Here is a 16,873-nt window from a genome sequence, read left to right as displayed (position 1 = left end):
GAATCCATCAATGACATGTTTGTTAGCAACCGGAAGTTATCTTTTTCTTTTGAGCATTCAGAATTGTGCTTCCAACGGAAAATCATACGTGAGTTGCGTTGAATATTCAAAAATAAACAGTTTGTTTATTAAGAAAATTATTTACAAGTTCTTTGATCCAATTAAGCCTTGCAGACAGAAGATTGATTTTTTATGATTAGCTTTCCTTTTTAGCCGTGATTCTCAATTTTCCCATGTCGGCAGCGGGGTCATACCGTATGATTTCAACATATCACTTTACTCTATCCTCTGCTATTCGTTTCAAATTTGGCATATTTGTTGACCGAGCAGCAGTGAAAAAATTGTTGGTTGTAGATTATAGTAACAATTAACGAGAAATTAGCTAGGCATCAAAGTTGGATTTCTTTTATACCGAGGATTTCTATCATTAAATATTTGTTATATAGGTATATCTCATAAATATTCATGCATTAAAAGGTAATAAATGAATCTTAACATCACCATGCAACGTGGTTTCCTTGAATTAATTATTTATCCAGAATTTAAAGGCTGTGAGCATGAATATTTAAATACAAAACACCTTAAATGAAATTATGAATTTTTTGCTAAAAATCGGAGGTGCCTAGCTACTGGGAGTGGATTTTGTTCTCATTGGAATAATGACATTCAAAATTCCCAAGGACATTTGCTCCATTGTATCGCTGTGTCTTCTAAATAGTATATCAGAAGGGCAATGTTTACTTATTTAATCTGTATTTAGATTTCCCCTCAGCTTCAGCGTTTATCGTCATCCACGGTTGAATCTTAGTCACTTTTCGCGAGTTTGTCTCCATTCGAGTCGCCCGGCAGTGACATGACCACGAATGTTGCAAAAGAGCCTCTAAATGTGTTGTCACCCAACGCACATTTAAATGGGTTTGCATAAGTCGCCGCTTGCGTCGCTGATGGACCTTTATTCGATTCGATGATATTACCTTTATTATTTCTTGTAGAATTAAACTACTCTCAAAACATCAAAAATTTTCGTGCATCGTACACTAAGAAATAAAAAGATAAGCTAATTAAGCTAATAGGTTCATACCCTTTTTATGAGAGTTCTAACCTCTCTCTTTTTAATTAAAATAAATCTATCCATGATACTTTTTACATCGAGATTAATTACAGGGACATTAATTACAATTAGATCAAGATCATGATTATTAATGTGAATCGGATTAGAAATAAATTTAATATCATTTATTCCATTAATAAATAGCAATAAAACCCCTTATGAAAGAGAAGCATCTATAAAATATTTTATAGTTCAAGCTATAGCTTCAATAATACTATTAATGTCTCTAATTATATCATAATTTATTAATTTTGATAAACAATTTATTTATTTAGTTTTTTTAACCTCAATATTCATTAAGATAGGGGCAGCCCCGTTTCATTTTTGATCCCAGTTTCACGGGAAAATAAGGTATAATATGGGGTTTCAAACGAAATTTATACACATAATGATGTTCTGTAGGAAATTCATGAAAGCTCAATGATACTTATCGCAATTATAAACATTATAATGCCAGATATGAAGTGATAGTACTTTTCACTTTTCCACATAGAAATTTATTTCAACTTATTTAAATTTATGTGTAAAAGTGCAAAGTACTATCACTTCACATCTGATAGTGGATCTCCACATGATATCTGCCTCTTCAATTCAATTTGTTGTAATGCAAAATATTCGAAAAAAGTGGATCGCATTGCACTCATCACCGCGCTGCGGACATTTTTTAAAGCCGATTAAAATGCGACCGAAGTGGCAGCAGAAATCAACCTTCAATGGGATGGAATTGGGCCTCCTCTATGCACATGCCTCCCATTGGACATAACAATCGAGTTTAACCAATCATTGCTTTCCGATGGTAATGAAAATAGCAATCAATCGTATTCAATTTTCCTTTAATTTTTTATATACCCCGCATTACGTCTCACATAAATTGAATTGAAAGGAGACGTGAGGATGTTGACGTATTGACATCCTGCCTCATGAAAATTTTCACTTTATTTTACGACGCTATCCGATCTCGTCGATCCTTCCACGTGGGCAGCGAGCTCTATTACACTTCATGCATAAACATGCTTTGGCGATTTGGGAAAGATATCCCAAAGACAGCGTTGATGTTGGCCGAGGTCACGTCATGCATGCTCGTGAACAATGCGAACGATATCATCCGCTCCGAAGTTGAATTCGCACCAAAGCCTCGCCACGATTTTCGCCCGTCCTTCATATTGAGATTCGACCGCCAGGATAAACACGTGTAGCTGCCCTCGCCGCCCAGTGGGGTAAAATAGAAAAAAGCTGGACAAAACCTCAAATTTTTTTAGTACGGAAGGTAAAACTCAGCATTTACGTTCCCACACAGTGCATGTTTTGATGCATGACGTTTTTCATAGCTTACACGTCTTAACAAAATACCTGGCCTCAAAGTTTCGAGAAAAAAATTACGTATTGAAGTTTCTTTTCTCGAAATTCAGCATATTAAAACCAATCGTACACCCTTTATAGTTTAGCAATGCAGTCAAAACTTCAAAATGTTATCGAGCGGTTTTTAATTGTTAATTATCATCAAAATTTTAGTTGCAAGATATTGCCCGGAAGGACAAACAAACAAGAAAGCGAGTATGATAAAACGTGGTAAAAAAAGGTGCCCATAACCTCAAAAATCTTCTTTTTTCGAGTACGAAAGCTGAAAGTTTGCGCAGTTATCTCGAATATAATACCGTTTTCATTCGTCGCTCTTTTAACAAAATACCTGGCCTCAAAGTTGGATACATTTCGAAATAATTGTACGTATTGAATATTTTTCTAAATTAAACATATTAAAACTAATACCACACATATTATAGTTATGCACCTTTGTCAAAACTTCATAATGATATATAACTGTTTGATATAATTAATTCTCATCTTTAACCACTTTGTTGTTGCGTTTGTGACTGATGCGATACAACATTGTGGACCCTGTTGTGCGTCCAATTTTAGTGTTTTCAAAGGTTTATAAAGCAAGGGTCACCCAGTTACCTCGAGATATGTAAAATGCATATAAATTAAATCCTCTAATAGCATCTTGAAATTGTGGTTACATTGCGTAACTATAATAGGTGTACCATTAATTTTACGGAAAATTTCAATACGGGTAACTTTGGCTTAAGTATTACTGTGCGTCTTCTTGAAAAAATAAGCGTAGGATGATTGCTGAACATGGGAGTACTTGATATTGAGTACCGATCGCCCGGATAAACAGGCGTAGCCACCCATCCGAAGTAATGAACACCTCCGTGATGGGGGAGAAAATAATTGAGCCTCGACGTTCACAATGGCCGGTGTTCGATGCACCCTGTTAGCATGTTTTAAGCCATCAAAATAGAGGAAGGATGAACATTGATCATCCAGCCATTAGGCTGCGAGCTCAAACCTTTTTCGTAGTTAGTCTCAGGTGTAGTGATGGGAAAGGAAACGTTTTTTTCCGTGCACGTTTTAAAGCGTTGAATAAAAACTTTTTTATAAAACATTTTTTTGTTGTCATTTTTTACTTTTCGTGTATTAAATTTTTATCTGTGTAGGCATATCCTATTAGATTAAAAAAAATAACATTTCCGAGAAATGTACGCTGTTAAATGATTATTTACAAGGAAATAGTAAAATACTTAATTTAGCATTATTACGAAGTTTTTTCGATGAGACGTATATATGATGTCTGTAAAATAACATGTCATTCGTTGACAGTGGACCCGAACACGTATATCTTGGGGACTCATTTTTAAGAAACAAATGAAAAAAGTGAAAAATGAGCTAATTACGCGTAAAAGTTAATATAGAGATGATAATTGAATTCAGGATTCTAAATCAATACTAGATGCTATTTGGATTTTTCAAAATGAATAATGGTTACTAAATGTTTTTTTTCCATATCAATATTTTTTATTTTTTGATGCCCGTTGACCTGGGTTAATTTTATATACGCTGAAACATTCAAGATGATAGCAAAGAGTTTACGCAAGTAAACCTTCTCGTGATGATTATGATCTTCGAGGCATTAGATTGCTAGCATAGACCTTCTTCATAACTCAGGTGACTGCCGGAAATATACACAACATCCTGAAAGTGGCCAATTCCCCGGTTCACATTGTATAGATACACATGTCGTGGCGCATTAATGTATCTTGGATGCAATATTTGCGCGTCTTATTTTATTTACATTGTTTTTTAAATTTACAAGTTGTATAGAGATGACGTTTTTCATCTTTTTCCTGCTAATTAAAAATAAAAAGTTTTACATATGAGAAGATATTAAGTTAAAAAAGTTTCAAATTTTTGGAACAAAATTGGATCGATGGAGAGGGAGTTATACGTCATATTTCGACCGATATTGCGGCTGTGCCTATATTGTCATCGCGCTTAATTTTCCTTGATCAGAATCCCGCAAAATTATGCGTCATCAACGCAATCAGTGAATGATGAATGATTGATTGAAGTGAGTGATTGAGTGATGATTGAAATCGCAACTTTTGCGTACTTGCTCTTTTTTTGTTTCATTTCTGAGCACTCTCCGATTTTAGCGATCGTTTTACATCAAAATGTTGTCAGGAGATTTAAATGAACGTAGTACGAAATTTTACCCTTCTCTTCGCAGACTATCGGTATGCAAACTCATCCATCCGCTTAAACAAATTTTAAAATACTAAAAGAGGCAACGTGCTGAATTACATTTACCAGAAATTATTTAGCTCGCCTAATTTTTTAAATTCTTTAATCGATTCGTCGAGCATGTATGGGTGACTTAATTCGACCACCATTACAAAAATGAATGTTTCTCTCCTCGAGACTTCGATAACATGCACAAGAGAACAATAAAAAAATATATCAGTAGAACAATCGATTTTGACTATTCATTTTGGGTATAAAAATATATGTACACAGCACGTGTGATAATTATAAAATGCAAGGACTTCACATAACTAATTAAGTATGGTTGATCTTTTAGTATTTATAATGTAAATTTGGTCATCAAATTTCATTTGTATATTTTGCATAAATATACATATTTTGTTAAAAGATTAATGACCAATTTTACTCAATTTTTTTCTTCATATCTTCCATTGCAAAATTCATTTTGTGCTTTGTGAGAAAATGTATTTAAATTATCTTTTGGTAAATTATTTATAAAATATCTGTATCTTTAGAATAAAATCTTTGAATATTTTAGCAAGTAACATTTAACAAGGTGGATTTGTTTATAATTTTTAGCATAGATTGAGGTAATCACTTATTCTTTGATCTCCAACTTATTTAGTCATGCTACTGACGAAGGAAGTAATCATTTATAATGCGTTGTACTAATAAAAATTCATTTGAATAGACCTTATAATCCATGGGTCATTAATAGTTATTACTGCCTCAGGAATACCGTCTTGGATACTAAAATAATCAACGAGTGTCAATGCACGCGGATGCCGTCGCGTGAAAGATGAATGAATAATCTTTCGCCCTCTCGTATTGAATGTTGGTTGGCCTTTAGGTGGGCTTAAGTTGCCAGATGGGACCCTGAAGAAGTTCACGACAAACTTTCGCGAAAGGTTAATGGAGACCATTAGCGGAGAAGTGGCTAAGAATGTGCTTCGCCCACCTGTGACGAAAACTAGTTGTCGGAAGTTCTGTGACCAGTGACGCGGAAACGCTTTGAGACGGATCGTGATCGCATTGTCATTTCGACATTAGCATGTGGCGTCAAAAGTAGTGTAAAAATAAAGAAAAGCATCGTTATCAGAGTAGGTACGTTAAAAACAAACGTGAAACGTAATTACGAAGGAGAAAACTCCGAGCATTTCTCTCGATTTGTCAGATTTTTTTACGATCGACCTACTTCTTTAAAAAAATGTGATTGGAATTATTTTTATATTTTTTGTATCATTTCAAGACATGTCGCTTTTTTATAACCATTATTTTTTTCTTATAATCCGATCAGTGAGTCGTGCAATATGGCCTTATTCGCTGACGCACCCTATTACCTAAATATGCATTACTGCTACGAAAGTATGGCTAACGCAATGTGACAGTCCCCTTGGGCCGAGCTCGATTACTCAGCGAGGAGACTCGTTGGAATTTTGGCATTATGACTAAAACGAAACTATATTTTACAAAGATTTTTTTCTGCTGAAAAGGCCTAGACCTGTTTGAAACCAGCCGATTCTAAAACATAGCAGTGTATGGTATAAACAAAGCCTTTTTGTGCAGTGCATTCTTATTTGTATTTCCCCATTTATATTAACCCCGGAGAATACGATTGTTTTCATTAAAAAATTCCGGGATAGCGTCAGTGATACGGGATATTGCCGGCCTCGGTGGCGGCGGGTTAGAATCCTCGCCTGCCAAGCTGAAGGTCGCGGGTTCGATTCCCGCCTGGGTAGATTACCCCTGCCCAGGGCATGGATATCAGTTATCGTCTATCGTCGTTATATTCTATCCCACCGATGTAAAGGCCAATCAGTGCTGTTTTCGGGGTTAAGAAAAATAAATAAGTAAATAAATATTGTTCCTTTTTCAACGTTAAATTGTAATGTAGTGGAAGAGTGAAATGCACAATGAGCAAATCATTCGGCTCAGCTGGGGCTCTAACACGTACCGCGATTCAGTTCATTCAGATTTGATAATCGGATTTACAATGTAGTTACATACGTATTATTGTTTATCGGTGAAAATGTCGGGTCAGTGCATTAGTCGAAGAAGAATATTTCCGTTGGAAATGCATCGTTTGGTGTACGCGTTAACTAGATGGAATTCTCTCCTCCGCAATCGTATCCGAATTGCAGGTCGATTCTATCGTCAATTCATGTACTAACATCGTTCGAAAGAGATTTTACCTCAATATGATCAGAGATTTCATGTGCTCCAAACTTTCTACTGAGAAAGCGTTATATGACCATGCATATTTGAAACGAAAAAAATATTATTCAATAACGTACAGGGTCCATCTACGTCTACATATCACCCCGCAAGCCGCCTAAAAGGACTGTGGCTGGGGGTGTTTGAACTCCGGCCGTTCACACATAAAAAGGAAGTGCTTTAAGGAAATTACGACTAGTATTATTAAAGTCCTTAATGGTTCGAGGGGGAAAAGCGAATTCCCATATCAATCCGTTCGGAAAATCTCTCTCAGAATGATCGTGGACTTTCCCGGCGTATAGAATTGTGGAAGGTTACACGGGATTTCCAACGGGTCAGGTTCTCCAACTCCATCTCGGCCGACGTTCCGATGGGCGAGTTGTCCATCGTCTTCAGGGCATGCTCTGACGGCCGAGATGTAGCTGGGGAACCTGACCCGGTGGAAATCCCGTGTAACCTTCCACAGATCTCTCTTAATTTATCGCTTCTCTCGGACGTGGAAATATGTTGAGGCCTTAATATTATGTTCTTCGTGTCGCTGTTAAAGATATCCATTCTCAATTGTTCAAGCAATCTAAGCCTAGCGCGCAGCCTCGAGTATCCAGCAGCTCCCAGCCTAATTCGCTTAACATCTGGGTAACGCGCTCTGTACGCCCGTGGCAGTTTTTTAAGAAATGCGCTGCCTCCCTTTGTATTTTATTCGATCGTAATCACCAGTAAGTTTCAATGATTCAAAGAATTCTGATCATTTTGGAAGCGACACCCAAATCGGATGTTTCAGTTGCACTACTGTCATCTGATTATCTTCTGCCTGCCAAAATCAGTTTACTAGTGACTAGGTTAACAGCAAGGAATGTACTGCAGATTAATCTCTATTATGAGAGATTAGGGGAGATCGATTCTGAAAACTCTAAAAAGGGTATCCACTATAAACATTTCTCTTGAGAATATGATAATAATTAATTAATATGAGAGACTCATTTTCCCAGCACGGTCGGGTAGAGCCACAAATGGCTAAGGCGGGCAGAAGTGGGCTAAGAGAATTTGCATTTTCAGCATTTCAGTTTCACTACGGTAAAATAGAAGGTTTTCTCAAAATTAGAAATGTGTGGATGTCGACACGATTGATGAAAATCTCCGTCGCGATTGGAGGAATAAAGGAGTGGTACCTGGGCGTTTGGAGTAGATAACTCGTTTATTTTCTTTTGTAAATATTTGAGTTCTGCTAAGATACATTACTTGGATCTCACACGGCAGTTTTTGCAACTAAAAATGCGCTAGCCTCACTTTCAATTTTGGCTCATTAACATATTTAATATACATGATAGTCGCTCATTTTTCGAGGACCCGAACGAACCTTATCCCGGCTTCAACTGATTTGGCGCGCCGCACCCAGCGAGCAACAATCTACGTAGTACTTCGGGCCTGCCGCGTTAACGGCGGCAAAATTCACATGAATTACCTGAGAAAAAAATCCTCTGGGCCGGGAATCGAACCGTGGACATTTGACTTTCCGGACCTCTGCGCAGACCACTTGAGTGGGCGTTTTCCTGCAGTGTTTTATTTCGCAGAAGGATACTACTCCTTAATCCTCATGTTTTTTCTCAAATACAGAACTCTTTTCTGTAGAAAAAATTTCCGCATGTACTTGCTTATATTGTTTGACATTTCACTAATAGTGTATATTGTATATTTTTGTATTGTAAACGTTTATTTACCATTTTTCAATACGTTTGCTTTGACGCTAAAGAGAGGTTAGGTGGAAGAGGGAACTTAATTAGTCTTTTCATCACCCGAATAAAGGCATCTATTGTTTTTGTTATTATTATTTTTATTATTAACCTTTTCACATTCTTAATTTCAAACGGCAATTTTAAGGAGGTTCAACAATGGTGCTCGGCCCATGCGATCTATCAAGGGTGGCGACAGGAGGGAATATGGCCCGGTAAAATTACAAAGGTTCACTCAAATACAGAAATGTGTGGATGTCGACTGGATTGATGAAAATCTCCGCCGGGATTGGAGGAATGAAGGACCGGTACCTGTGCGTTTGGATTTGGCATGGATGAGTAAGACGAGGAAGGGTTTTAGGCTCGAGTATGAGTGTGTGCGTTCGGAGCGGCGAGATTGGAGGAATGCTTTTGTGGTGAGGTTGAGCGGGGGGGAGTTTTGCGGCCTTTGCTCGTCTCTTGTCTTCCGCGTCACGCGGAGAAATGGTGGGATGGGTGGGAGAAAGGCTTTCTGTCTATCTCTGCCTTTCCCCCCCGATTTTCCCGTCCTCCCAGTAGAACACGTTGGATGTGCGCGCAGCAGGGGATATTTATAGCCGCACTCCGTCGCGAAGTATCCTTCACGAGGGCTGAGGTGGTACGTTGGTTGGTTGGTTGGCCCAGGGCCCTCGACTTTGCTGCTGCTGCTCTGCGTGCCCCGAGGCACACTATCCCCGGCGCGGCACTTCGAAGAGGATCGCCGACGGAAACGTCGAAAATCTCTTGGGAAAGATATGCCCGGGCGCAGGGGAATATCCAAGTTAAGTCTAATAAGGAAAGTATCACCGCCAGATCTCGTTGAAATTTTTATAGGCGATAGAAATTTGATACACATGAGGTGTTCTTTTTAAACGTTTATTTACCGTTTTAAATATGTTTGCATTGACGCTAACGATAGGGTTTGGCGGAAGAAGGGACTTATGAGCCTCAGCATAGCGCGAATAAGGGCATCTATTATTGTTATTATTAATATAACCCTATTCGTATTGAATGGATGAGGCAGATACTTTGTGGAGATCTATTTTATGAGATATGCAAAGTGCAAAGTGTTTCACTTCATATCCTATTCATATTCTTAAATTCAAACGGCAATTTTACAGAGGTTCAACAACGGTGATAGGCCCTTGCGATCTATCGAGGGTGGCAAAATCAGGGAATATGGCCCGGTAAAATTACAAAGGTTCACTCAAATATAGAAATTCAGTTAAAAAAAGTTAAAAAGAAATTCAAAAAAGTTTCTCGCCGCCAGAGCTCCATAATTTTCGAGATATTAGAGACGGAAAGGGGCAGGAAAATGCCTAAATTTATGCAACCTGCGTTAAAACCATAGACCCTTACGGCCGTTTTACACGGGCGACGTCATTGCGCAATCTGCCCTATGTACGAAGGCGCAATCAAAATTCGTCGTGTAAAGCGGTGAATTGCTAGAACACGAGCGAGAATTCGTGGATGCGAGTCGGCAAAATAGCCCCTGCTCGAATTCCTAGCTCGCATTCTCGCAATTTCAACATTTTTCAGTAGTTACTGGTAGTTACCTACGCAAAGGTGTACCCCGCGTGAAATGGCTTTCACACTCCGTTGCTAGGACGAAGAGCACCAAAGTGTATTGTTGTGATGTGGGTTGCTTTGATTTATAGGAGTTTCCATGGTACTTTCCGTCGCTAATTTCGCGTCGGCAGCGCTAGAACTCACAAATAGATTAGATGAATTGCAGTGTAGCTTACTAACGTATGTAAACCTTTATACATGTTTCTGAATTTTATTACTATTTCTAACAACATGTGGTAGAATAATTTGTTAGCATACACATACGCTATGCCGTAACGTATGTGTATACTAACAAATATGTAACGTATAACGTATGCCTGGACCTTAGGTGTGACCGTAGGCCGGGTTCCGGGTCAGCGTGCAGACTACGAATATTACAATTGAGTATTCTTCGGTCGGCCTGTTATTTTACATCGGCATCAGTTTACAAACGTTGTCACTCACGTCGCTGACGCACAGAGCGATCCGAATTTCCCCTAGAAATAAAATAGAAAGCGTATAGGCTGGTGGAGTTTAAACGTTCAGAAATCGTTTGAGGTGAATGTCATTCTATTAAAAAATGGATAAAAAATTGGAAAAGAGGATGAGAGAATAACACTTTGGTAGATTTTGATTACAGCTTTCTTTTCCCTGCGGTCATTCAAGAATCACGTAATCAATTAATAAAATAATTTTTCTTTTTGCGTAAATATACTTTTGGAGGAGGTCGAATAAGCTTTCTGCTACGGTATTACGAATCATCATATTCGTGACATCTGTTCGGTGACATTCTTTCTCATTTTAACGTCTCAAAATGGACTAGAATTACTGTGCATATTATACCGTGTCATTGTGACAAAGAGTTTCAATATTCATGTGTTTTGGAAATCCATTCATTTCTTAGGTATGGGCTTAGCCGGAATCATGTCGGGTCCAGGAAAAAATTAAACCAATTTTTATGACTTATTCAAGATTTAATTTGAACTTGCATCGGCTTATAATCTCGAATTCGTGATTGGGAATTTGTTGCGAAGATTATCATGTGAAGCATAGTGCGTGGTCGGAATATTTTTGGTGTTTGGTTGAGAATTAAACTCATAATTCTATGATTTATTGAAGGTATCAATTTTATCTAGCATCGGATTATAATCCCGAATGCGTGCTTTGGCATTTGTTACGAAGCTTATCGTGTGAAGAATAGACGGTGGCTGGAATCATTTCGGCGTTGCCACGGTTTCCAACGGTAATAGGATAGCCAAAATTCAAAGTAGATTTCTAATGCCCTGAAGACCCCTCAGAATGCGACGAGTTCGAGTTTCATCATTACACACTTATTAACATTAACACACTAAAAATGTTGCGTGAAATTTGAATATTCAAGTCGTATGCAAATTCATGCAAACTTTTTGCGGAACTTAATATTTACTGCGTTCGAATAAGCTTTGGATGTCGAAGTTTATGCTAACTACGAATGTGTTTGAATTTCAGGGACCATGAATCATCAATTTAAATTTTTTTAAATATTCCTGTGAGAAATCATAACATGTGCGAAACCGAAATTGCTAGATTGCTTCAGGTGTATCTTGCTGGAAAGGATGGATTTTATAAATTCACTCGTTTGATGATGGCAGAAATTTGGCGTCTTCTTTCCCCAACCTCCGATTTTTTTAAATGACCAGCGTTCAATATTGTACTGGTATGGCGATGGTTTCCCATGCTGAGGGTCGCGGTTAAGATATCAGTGGAAGTTCAGTTTAGATTATGATATAATGAAATGAAAAAAATTAAAAAGTCCTTAAAAAAGAGCTTAACTTATTTATAAATGCGAAAGGATTGTTTTTATTTCCAATTTTTATTTTAAAAATCTTAGCCGAGAAAGTTATAAATAAATTTAACCAAAGATTGGAGAAGAATTGACCAATTATTCAATGACTCGGACTCAAAAAATGAAGATGTTGATATAACCATATGATCACAGTGGTAAATTATCAAATTCGTTACTTAAAATTAGTGGCTTAATCACTAAGTAGCTAAACTCAAATATCAAGATATATAGGTGATGGTTTTCCGGGTTTACACCGCGTTGATACATGTTTTGCGGACGACAGTTTCGGGCGCGTTCCAGCTCCCGTCTTCGGGTCCAAATGATTTGCAGATCTGTGATCCTTATTTATTTACAGCTAGTCAGACGGATGTTGATTTTTAATTCCATTGTTGGAAAAGCCGTTTGAAAGATGAGGATAAAGGATAGCCGTCTTCCCTATTGAAGTTCTTTGGGTGACTCGCTATTTCAATCGCCTCCCTTATCAGCCTAGGGAAATATTTATTTTCCCTGGCGATGATTTTCGATTCCTTGAAAAGTATGACGTGCCCAGGTTCCGACCATGCATGCTCTGCAACCGCAGAAAGACGAAAATCCTTTTTGGACGTTCTCGTCAAGAAGAAATCAGATGGCACATTGGGACATTCAGTCTATCGTAAGGAAACGCATACTGATCGCTATTTGAATGGCAAATCACACCATCATCCCAGGCAAAAAGCATCAGTTATTAAAACTCTATATCATAGGGCATATTCCATATCGGATACAGATTCGCTCGCTAGAGAGAAACAACACCTCCTTACCACGCTCCAAGAAAATGGCTACGATCGGGTACTGATTCAAAAAATCGCGCGTAGGGAAGAAGAGAATAGAGATGTGGCCTTGGACATTGCAAAGGAAGACCAGCAAAAGGCAAAGGCACATGCTCTCTTGCCATACGTGGCTGGAACGTCGGAAAGAATTGCTAGAGTTCTCGCCAAACATGACGTTCTGACGCGATTTATAAGTTTGAAGAAGACCTCTGACCTCCTCCGGATTGAAAAAGATCGTCATCCATCAGATATCTATGAAGGAGTGTATGAAGTAACGTGTTCCTGTGGTTTATCATACATCGGGCAAACATCTAGATCCCTCAAATGCAGAATAAATGAACATCTGAAGGCAACCGAAAAGAAAAATTTTCGTCTTTCTGCGGTTGCAGAGCATGCATGGTCGGAACCTGGGCACGTCATACTATTCAAGGAATCGAAAATCATCGCCAGGGAAAATAAATATTTCCCTAGGCTGATAAGGGAGGCGATTGAAATAGCGAGTCACCCAAAGAACTTCAATAGGGAAGACGGCTATCCTTTATCCTCATCTTTCAAACGGCTTTTCCAACAATGGAATTAAAAATCAACATCCGTCTGACTAGCTGTAAATAAATAAGGATCACAGATCTGCAAATCATTTGGACCCGAAGACGGGAGCTGGAACGCGCCCGAAACTGTCGTCCGCAAAACATGTATCAACGCGGTGTAAACCCGGAAAACCATCACCAATCAACTAACCGCGGAAGCCTCCGTAATAATCAAGATATATAATTTCACGGGCCTGACCTCACGTCATCGTGTGGTGGGATTACTTATGATGACGTGACGTCGAATCGTAGGTAGTAAAGTATTAAATTTATTTGGAATTACTAAGTTCTTTTTTTTACATTTCATAAAGAAGTCAGGCCCTACATGTCAGATATTTATTTATCTGCGTCGATGAAAATTATTCTTTATGCTCTTTAACCTTAATGACGGTGTCATGAACACTTCGCCAAGAAGAATGACTATTTTTTGTGAAGTAACTTTAGGGTCTATGTCCATTAAAATGGACAAGTATTCACATTGGGAGGTTAAAATCTCCTTATAGTCATGCAAATTTTAATGGACTTTTTGACTGAAAGGGTTATTTATTTAGAACGCATCCTAAGTACTGAGTACTGGTCTTGCACCAGGTGTCTTGTGCCTTAGTACCGGTCTTGTACCAGATGATGGCTCTGCGAGCCGAAACGCGTCGTACGAATTAAATCATTGTGAAAAAGTGCAAATATCTTTCACTTCAACATATCGAACTTCCACTGTATACTCAACGCCGGAATCAGTTGAGCTAAGCACTGAGTATGTTCTGGGGAATCGCGATCGTAATTTCAGCAAACTCAGCGTCGGCGCCGCGGCGTGCACTAGTTTTCGGCTTAGGCATCTCACACCTCTGCACTAGACAAAGGCAGCGTCGAGCCTCGATTGATTAAGTCCCTTCCCTCTCCCAGCCGTACCCTCGCGCCGAGAGCCTTGCGATAAAGGGACTGGAATCCGCGGAGGACTGACGGCTCCAGGGTATTAAGGGCCAGTGAGTGCGTGAGTACGGGTCGCCTGACGGATTCGATTTGCCAACTCGCCGCGCGGAGGCGTCCCGAACGCCAAATCGTATTATCATGGTGCATAAAGTCAGGTGCCCAGCTGTCACCCGGCTGACCCTAGGGTCACGTGCGTTAACCTTTAATGGAAGCCACCCCAAAACTTACTTCACTTGTCGCGTCGGCTCATTGTGAGCCGAGTCGAGTTTAACACGATTCACAAAAATGTTTATCAATATGTTGGTGTCATTTAATACTACTCACTAAGTAAGTTGCTAGAATAAGGTTGATACATTTTTATTGTTATATTTGTATTCATGCAGAGAACGTATATGTAAACATAGATTTTATAAAAAGAGGGAAATGTATTGAGCTTAACAACAGCTGTATAAATCAGCCTGCTTTATAAAACAGAATAATATGAGACTAAAACAGAATGAAGGGTCTGGTCAGAGGCGGAAAAAAATCTGATACTCTCACGGTCGTGTCGGGTTAAAACATCGGTTGCAGCAAAACGTAGGAATACTTTGCAAATCCAAATCTACTCAGCGGTAGAATAGCAAGAAATAATAGACTAGAAAAAAATTCAATTTCAAACGGCATTATTTTTTTTTAAATCGTCTTACAAAATCCAGTCGGGTCAATACGACCCGACGCGACCAATTAAGGGTTGAGTAATCTATTGCATGGATGGAGCCGTGAAAGTCTACTCGAGGGATATACGGAAAGGAGTTGAGGAATTTTACTCAGGGGATTTCACAAATATTACACCAGATGATTATTTTCATTATTATAAATAAATTTGGCATGGTCGTGAAGATTTCTCGGGTCTCACACCGGGCAAGGTCCTCCATTATCTCCCTCCGACGTTTCGATATGCAACTCACCCATCGTCCTAGGGGATTCAGGAATCCATCACCCCTGAGGATTATAGAGGAGTTGCACATCGAAATGTCGGAAGACGAAAGAATAAATATTAATTTAAACGATGTACATGGAATATCAAACTTCATTCATGGCTTCGCTGATCGTCCTTACGAACTTGGTAGATATATTGCGAATCTCATACATGAATTCTCTATCGATTTACCATAGTTTTCTGTTGCTAAGGCTTGAATTGAAATGATTTTTCCCTGAACCGAGAATTGGAGAATTGGAGCATCTTACCCGGTGTGACACCTGAGAAATCTTCTCTGTTATTGTTCTTCGGGGAAAAACAGACATTACATTTTATGTTACGGTATTTTGAGGAGGGGACCGACAGCTGAGATACTATGCGCCGAGATGGAAGGGTAGGAAAGAAAGGGTGGAGAGAAACCCGGCGTCGGCATAAGCGTGCTTTTATATTCTGACGAAGAAATGGAGTAGTTATGTTTAATTTCTTTATTTTGGGGGGCAACTCTCGGGTATAATTGTTAGCTCATAGATATAAAGGAAATGATCGGACATGGTTGATGTTGTGCTATCATTGTGTAGCAAAAGAGGTAAATAAGTTAATAAGTAACACTGTAAAAATGGGAATTCGCCTTCCAAAATTTGATCAATGCTTTACAGACCTGGTTTATTTTACAGATAAAATGCATTTTAGATCGATAAAACTGTCTAACTAAGCTTGAATCACATTTTTTCATCCCTCAGAATGATAGCTCAAGCAATTGGTTTTCAGGAAACAAAAGAGTGATCGTTCGAAATGAGAAGACGAAAGAATAAATATTAATTTAAACGATGTACATGGAATGTCAAACTTCATTCATGGCTTCGCTGATCGTCCTTACGAACTTGGTAGATATATTGCGAATCTCATACATGAATTCTCTATCGATTTACCGTAGTTTTCTGTTGCTAAGGCTTGAATTGAAATGATTTTTCCCTGAACCGAGACCTTCATTAATGATTTCTCTCGGAGTCAATAGACAATGCTCAATATTGGAAATAATACTCGGCACATCTCACGAGTTGTTTTTTATTTATCACCCAATCGACCTCAGAGTAGTTTCATGTAAATTGGGTTGATATTACTGTACTGAAATTGGTTGATCACTTATAAAAATATCATTGAGTATTAATAAATTTATGTTTGTCAATTTGATTTCATTACACCAAGTGTCGGACAACGCCAGACCAATATTCAAAGGATGATTCTCATTATTTTTTGAATTTTTAGTCGTAAAAAGATTTTTTATCGTACATTTTGATTAACATCGTATTTTGCTTCCAATATGTCATTTTAAATACACTACGGAGTCATGAAATTTTCAAAATGTATTATTGTCATCCATTTAGAAAAGAAAAGGTGAGAACCAAACAGAAATAAGGAAACCATGAGTTTGAGGAGGTGAAGGACTTCTGCTACTTGGGTTTCCGAGTGACCAACGATAGACGAAGAAAGAAAGAAATAGTAAGTGGAATAGGCCAAGCAAAGAGGGCTTTATCTCCGCCCT

This window comes from Ischnura elegans, chromosome 4 (assembly GCF_921293095.1).
Source record: "Ischnura elegans chromosome 4, ioIscEleg1.1, whole genome shotgun sequence".
NCBI classification, from domain to species: domain Eukaryota; kingdom Metazoa; phylum Arthropoda; class Insecta; order Odonata; family Coenagrionidae; genus Ischnura; species Ischnura elegans.
Note: the sequence above shows the minus strand (reverse complement) of the source record.